The 7,609-nt window shown below is 44.7% G+C and overlaps 1 protein-coding gene across 1 annotated transcript in view; it reads left to right on the top strand.

The window, feature by feature from the left end:
• The first annotated feature begins 2,515 nt into the window (after positions 1-2,515).
• Positions 2,516-7,609, top strand: part of Atp7a (ATPase, Cu++ transporting, alpha polypeptide) — a 122,433-nt gene continuing 117,339 nt past the window's right edge. Inside the window, exon 1 of the mRNA XM_013028901.1 lies at positions 2,516-2,589. The gene's annotated coding sequence lies outside the window, so the exon portion shown is untranslated. The remainder of the gene's footprint in view (positions 2,590-7,609) is intronic.

Below are 7,609 nucleotides of genomic sequence, written 5' to 3'. Positions count from 1 at the left end.
GTAGCTCAAGTGGTAGAGCGCTCGCCTTGAGCTGAAGAGCTGAGGGACAGCGCCCAGGCCCAGAGTTCAAGCCCCATGACCGACAAAAAAAAAAAAGAAATGGGAAAAGACTACCTCTTGCTACAAAAGGAAGATTTTTAATGTTCATAAGTGTAATAATTTTAGAATTTTTAATTTTTTGTGTGTGTGTGTGTGTGTGTGTATGCATGTGTTGCCAATCCTGGGGCTTGAACTCAGGACTTTGAGCACTGTTTCTGAACTTTTCTGCTCAAGGCTAGTGGTCCAGCATTTGAGCCCCATGAATGACAAAAGAAAACCATGACTGCATTTGTTCATCTTCCCTCCATTCTTGTACTCCCCCTTTGTACCCCTAAAAAGAGAACAAAAACGACAGACAATACCACTAACAATAAAACCACCAGCAGCAATAAAAATTATGTTCCCATTTCCTGGAATTCATTTTTTGAAAAAATCTTTATTGTAAAGGTGATGAACAGGCAGGTTACAGTTACATAAGTAAGGTAATGAGTACATTTCTTTTTTTCTTGTTTTTGGTCCATTGTGGAGTTTGAACTCTGGGCCTGGGCACTGTCCCTGAGCTGCTCAGGGCTAGTGCTCTACTACTTGAGCCACAGCACTTCCAGTTTTCTGGTGGTTAACTGGGAAGAGTCTCACAGACTTTCCTGCCAGGGCTGGCTTTGAATGGCAATCCTCAGATCTCAGCCTCCTGAGTAACTAGGATTATAGGCGTGAGCCACTGGCGCCTAGCTGAGTACATTTCTTTTTAAACACTGTTACCCCCTACCTCATTTTCTCCCGTTTACCCCTCCCTACTAGAATTTGTTTTCATAAGTAGTATTTTAGATGTTGAAGGGAGTTACATCTTTGGGTTCCTCCCCTAAGTGTATTCTTTGTGTGTACATGCATACAGTACAGTATAATTAAAAAAAATCCAAACAAGTTGGAAAACAAAAGCTTAATGTTGTTTTCTTAGATTAAAACAAAACAAAACCATCAATTTGGGCTGAGTTCTGGTGGCTCACACCTCTAAACATAGCTACTTAGTTGGAAGCCAGCTCAGACATGGAAATCTGTGATTCCTATCTCCACTAAAATACCAAAAAATCAGAGTGGAACTGTGGCTCATATGCTAGAATGCTAGCCTTGAACAAAAGAGCTCAGGAAGAGTGTGCAGGCCCCAAGTTCAAACCCCACGACACAAAATATAAAAATAAAATGCTTAAGGGGATTACAGGGTAGCAAAACATAGAGTATCATTGTGAGTTCATAAGGAAGTGAGGTGCAAAGGCTAGCAATACAGTAAGTGGTTCCCAAAACATCTGAGAAAAGGACACCATACTTTGTTTTCCAACATAATGGGAATTTTTTTCTGGAGGATTTTTTTTTTTTTTTGCAAGTCATGGGGCCTGAACTCTGGGTCTGGGCGCTGTTCCTCAGCTCTTCAGCTCAAGGCTACTGCTCTACCACTTGAGCCACAGTGCCACTTCCAGCTTTTTCTGTGTATGTGGTGCTGAGGAATTGAACCCAGGGCCTCATGCATGCAAGGCAAGCACTCTATCATTGAGCCACCTTCCCAGCCCCTGTTTCTATGTTTTGTTGGTTGTGGATCTTGAACTCAGTGCTCAAGGCTATTGTAGTACTGTACTACTTTGAGCCACAGAGCTACTTCGGTTTTCTTTGTTAATTAGAGATAAAAAGTCTCATATACTTTTCTGCCTGGGCTGGCTTTGAACCTTGACCACAGGCATGAGCCAGTACCGCCTGACTCCTTAAGTATTATAAATGATGGAGCAATAAAATAAGTGGAAAGGGGACATCCCCGTCCACGTAAAGATCATGAATTTATATGCATTCTATTTTGGGGGCAGAGACTTCTGAGAATCGAATCGGGTCTGGTAAGTGCTAGACAAGTGCAGTACCATTGATCTGCGTCCCCAGAGCGATTCAATCTTCCAAGGTTCTGGCATTTATATTGGTCGTTAGGCTTCCCAGTATTTGGAGTAACTTAGCCCACTCTGACTGATCCGCGCTAATTTCATGCTGAGCCAGGAAGAACATAGTAGAAGATGATTCCCACGGAATTCTCCTGGTACATTAAAAAGAGGCACTGTTTTGGTAGAGATTGTTTTTTCTTGTTTAACTTGGTTTGGTGCTTGCAGCTAGGAAGGAGGCAGGAGCGCCGAACTCCAGCCCCTCCCAGGGCTGAGGCTGGGAAACTGCAGAGGCGGGGAGCAGCAGAGGGCGAGAGAGAGCTAGATTTAGGCTTTGTTCCGGAGTCCACGTGACGTGGAACGTGCTCCCTTGCAGGCCCAGCTTCCGGCCAGGGCACCTCCCCCGGAAATGGGGAGCAGAAGTGGGTGGGGCCAGGGCTGGCGGCCGCGGTGGCTGGGGGCGGATAAAGGAGCGCCGGGAGGGAGGAGCTGTCGACGTCGCCACCGCCTAGCCGTCGTCACTGCCGCGGCTATTGTGACTTCCCAGAGTGTGAGAGCTTGGAGGCTGCGAGTGTAGACTTCTCGCTGCCACAGTCTCCGGAGCTCCGGAGGTTTAACCACCGCACGGAACAGCCAGGTAAGTCCTACATTGGTTCCCATCGTCCCCTGATTACCAAAGGAGTATTTGGTGTTTGTCAATCTACTACTAAGTGTGGTGAGAAGGTCGTTTTGTGTGGGGCACACCCCACACTACTTCACGACCCACACACTTCAGGTCCACCTCCCCGAACGTAATAACAGAAGAGATGATTTGGGTCCTGACCCATGTTACTTTCTTGTACCAGTCTGGGGAGTGTAGCCTACAATCCATGGCCTAGGTTCATGAATTGGGGGGCACCGGAAGGTCTGTGCCCTGTGTTGGAAGTCATCTGAGCCTGGGGAAATCTTTGCTTCCTGACATGTCTTTCTACTTTGGAAACTGAGTACTAAGATCACCGTGGTGGATAAAATAATTTTTCAAAATTGTTATGTGGCTTCTTGGTTTGCTCTAAGAGCATAAGCTAAATCTAAAAAGGTGACACTTGTTTTCAGTTTCTTTGCGATGCCCCTTTCCAGTAAGTCACAGAGTGCACCCTTTGGCCCATCCCAGGGCATGTATCTCTGAAGCCCAGTCTGTAGCGCTCTGTCCTTTTCTGTCCCTCGGGTGCTGGATCTACCTCAGCGATTTCTGCATTCTAGGCTGTCTCTTAACTTTTGACATTTTCTGTTGTAGATACTGAACTTATTTTAAGCATAGACAACACTTGTCTTATTTAACAATAAGCCTCTTTCCACCACCCCCCCTCCAGAATCTGAATTTTGTTTTAGTCCTACCCTCCTCATCAACTGTAATGGGGCTTTGTATTAAGACTGTGTACACAACATTGAATTAGGTGAAACTGAAGTGTGGGAGGAGGGGGTACACAAGAATTGAGTCTTTCTAACCTCAAACATTTACCAATCAATTGAATCCCAAATCAGCCCCTCTGAACGAATAACTGGGTTACTTATCTCATACTTTTTTTTTTGGTCGGTTGTGGGACCTGAACTCTGGGCCTGGGCACTGTTCCTCAGCTCTTCAGCTCAAGGCTAGCCTCTACATTTGAGCCATAGCACCACTTCTGGCTTTTTCTGCTTATGTGGTGCTGAGGAATCGAACCCAGGGCCTCATGCACACGAGTCAAGCACTCTACCACTGAGCCAACTTCCCCGCCCTATCTCATACTTTTAAAGTTTATTTTAAATTGTGATTTTAGGTTCATCATTTGAAACTTTCTAATGTCTATAGCAAAGACATGGGAGAGTCTTCTGTCCGTAACTTACTAGAAAGAGGAAGTGTTCATGAAAATGCAGGAAGGAAGGATTTGAGCTGAGATTGGATAGGATTTAACTTTGCAGAATGGAAGAAAATGTGACCAGTCCAGGTAGAAGAAATATTGTGAGCAAAGCCCTGGGGGAATCAAAAGATGCAAGATATTTACTAACATATTGATGTCAATGTCCCTATTTATTTATTTTTCTTCTTTTTTGTGTGTATGTCAGTGCTGGGGCTTGAACTCAGAGCCTGGGCACTGTCCCTGAGCTTCTGTATTCAAGGCTAGTGTTCTATCACTTGAGCCACATTTTCACTTCTGGCTTTTTTTTTTTTTGCCAGTCCTGGGGCTTGAGCTCAGGGGTTGGACACTGTTTCTGAGCTTCTTTTGCTCAAGGCTAATACTCTACCACTTGAGCCATAGTGCCACTTCTGGCTTTTTCAGTTTATATGGTGTTAAGGAATTGAACCCACAGCTTCATGCATGCTAGTCAAGCACTCTACCACTAAGTCATAGTACAGCCCATTTCTGACTTTTTTTTGTTAGTTTATTAGGGATAAGTGTTTAAGGAGCTTTCCTGCTCAGGTTGGCTTTGAACTGCAGATCTTCCATTAATTAGTTTTGTTTGTAGAAATATATGATGGGGACTGGGCACTTGTGGCTCAGGCCTGCAATTTTAGCTACTTAGGAGGCTGAGATCTGAGGACCAAGGTTTGAAGATAGCTTGAGCAGGAATGTCCATGACAGTCTTATCTCCAATTACCAAAAGAAGTTGGGACTGAAGCTATGGCTCAAGTGAAAGAATGCTAGCTGTCAGCACAAAAGCTCAGGGACAGTGCCCAGGCACAGAGTTCAAGCCAAGGACAAGTTAAAAGAATTATATGAAGGCTGGGAAGGTGGCTCAGTGGTAGAGTGCTTGCCTCCCATGCATGAGGCCCTGGGTTTGATTTCTCAGCACCACATACACAGAAAAAGCTGGAAGTGGTGCTGTGGCACAAGTGATAGAGTGCTGGCCTTGAGCTGAAAAGCTCAGGGACAGCACCCAGGCCCAGAGTTCAAGCTCCACAAATGACAAAAAAAAGGTATGAATATGAAGAAGTCTTTTTAAAAGTAATGTATCATTGTGATTGCTGCTGACCTTGGATGTGCACCTAATGCCCCAACTAAAGCAAATAGGGAAGGACAAATGCCTTAGTTACTTCTCTTCTTCAGTTCCACTGGAAAGTTTCAGAGTGTTGTATGCCCGTTGGAATTGAGAAGAAAATGGTTCATGTAAAGTGTGTTACCTGCCTCTTAGGAAGGAAAAGCATCCAGAAGATGCTGCTAATACCCAAGACAACATCAACAAAGATATAAGAATAGGGGCTGGGAAGGTGACTCAGTGGTAGAGTGCTTGCCTTGCATGCATGAGGCCCTAGGTTCGATTCCTCAGCACCACATAAACAGAAAAAGCACTGTGGCTCTAGTGGTAGAGCACTAGCCTTGAGCTGAAGAGGTAAGGGACAGTGCCTAGTCTGAGTTCAGGCCCCATGACCAAAAAAAAAGATATAAGAATAGAAGTATACAGTGACAATTAAATTCTCAGGACTATTTATGATAAACATATAGCAGACATCTAGTGTCATGAGATTATGTAAGAGTTGACCTACCAGGGCTTGGGTTTAGTATAGTGGTAGAACATGTGCTTAGCATGTGAGAGGCCCTGAGTATAATCCCTAGCTCCAAAAAGAAAAAAAAAGGAGTTGCTTTGAGAGCTAACAAAAGCTTACAGAGAGCTTAGTTATTAAAGAATTCCAAGTGTAATCACCTTTGTTGTGGTAGGAATAAAGGAAGGTATGTAATTTTTTTGTGGTCTTGGGGTTTGAACTCGGGGTCTCGTGGCTTGTAAGTTAAGGCATCCACTGTTGAGTCATACCTCCAGATGTTTTTGCAGTAGTGATGATGAACTGAGACCTTGAACTCAGACCTGGGTGCTATCCCTCATATTTTCCACTCAAGGCTACTGCTCTACCAGTTAAACCACAGCTCCACTTCTGGCATTTTGGTGGTTAATTGAAGATAAAAATTTCATGGGGGGGGCTGGGAAGGTGGCTCAGTGGTAGAGTGCTTGCCTTGTATGCCAGAGGCCCTGGGTTCAATTCCTCAGCACCACATAAGCAGAAAAAGCTGGAAGTGGTACTGTGGCTCAAGTGGTAGAGCACTAGACTTGAGCTGAAGAGCTGAAGGACAGCGCTCAGGCCCAGAGTTCAGGCCCCACGACTGGACCAAAAAAAAAAAAAATTTCATGGGTTTTCCTGCAGCTGCTGCTGGCTTAGAACTGCAATTCTCAGATCTCAGCCTCCTGAGTGGCTAGGATTACAGGTGTGAGCCACAGGCTCTTGGCAAGAATAATTTATTTAGTACAGTATACTGTTTGACCTGAATGTCAGGGTGTGATTAGAATTGCTTAAGAGTTTGTGACTATTACAGAAATAACCCACAAATTCCTGTTTCTTAATTTTAGAGCATCTAGAAAGTCATACGATGTTGAATGTTGTGTTTTTCTCCCCTGACTGGTGGTTGCTTTTTAGTTTTTTTTTTTTGCTGGTCCTGGGGCTTGAACTCAGAACCTGGGTACCTTCCCTGAGCTTCTTTTGCTCAAGGCTAGTGCTCTACCATTTGAGCCACAGCTCCACTTCCAGTGTTTTGGTAATTTATTGGTAATTTATTTGGTAATTTATTGGTGCTGTGGCTCAAGTGGTAGAGCGCTTGCCAAGAGCTGAAGAACAGTGACCAGGCCTAGAGTTCAAGCCCAATCACCAACAAAAAAAATAGTCTCAGGGAGTTTGGGAATGTGGCTTAGTGGTAGAGTGCTTGCCTAGCATACATGAAGCCCTGGGTTCGATTCCTCAGTACCACATAAACAGAAAAAGCCAGAAGGGGAGCTGTGGCTCCAGTGATAGATTGTTAGCTTTGAGCAAAAAGAAGCTCAGGGACAGTGCCCAGTCCCTGAATTCAAGCCCCAGACTGGCCAAAAGAAAAAAAAAACAGAGTCTCAGGGATTTTCCCATCCAGGCTGGCTTTGAACTGTGATTTGCAGAGCTCAGCCTCCTGGGTAGTTAGGATTACAGGCGTGAGCCACCGGTGCCTAGCTGTGTTTTTGATTTTTTTTTTTTTGGTTCGGTCATGGCCTGAACTCAGGGCCTGGGCACTGTCGCTTGGCTCTTCAGCTCAAGGCTAACGCTCTACCACTTGAGCCTCAACGCTACTTCCGGTTTTTTCTGTTATGTGGTGCTGAGGAATGGAACCCAGGGCCTCATGCATGCAAGGCAAGCGCTCTACCACTGAGCCACCTTCCCAGCCCCTGTTTTTGATTTTTTTTTCCAAAAATGCCATTATTGGGCTTGAACTCAAGGCCCCTTATACTCACTCTACTTTTACCCACAACTGGCACTCTACGAATTGAACAATGCCCCCAGACCTTTGTCTATTTTTTGATTTTTGAGAGAAAGTCTTATTATATAGCTTAAGGTGGTCTCTAATTTGTAATCATTCTGTCAGACTCTCTAGTGTTGGGGTCATACACCATTCCCAGCAATACTATTTTTAGTCAACAATACTATTTTTTGTGCCAGTCCTGGGGCTTGATTCAAGGCCTGGGAGCCGTCCTTGAGCTTTTTTACTCAAGACTAGTGCTCTACCGCTTTGAACCACAGTTCCATTTCCAATTTCGTGGTGGTTATTTGGAGATAAGAATCTCACAAATTTGGGGCTTGGAAGGTGGCTCAGTGGTAGAGCACTTGCCTTGCAATGCATTAGGCCCTG

The sequence above is a fragment of the Dipodomys ordii genome, unplaced genomic scaffold, assembly GCF_000151885.1.
Source record: "Dipodomys ordii isolate 6190 unplaced genomic scaffold, Dord_2.0 Scaffold116, whole genome shotgun sequence".
NCBI lineage: Eukaryota > Metazoa > Chordata > Mammalia > Rodentia > Heteromyidae > Dipodomys > Dipodomys ordii.
Note: the sequence above shows the minus strand (reverse complement) of the source record. Positions and strands in the feature narration are given on the sequence as shown.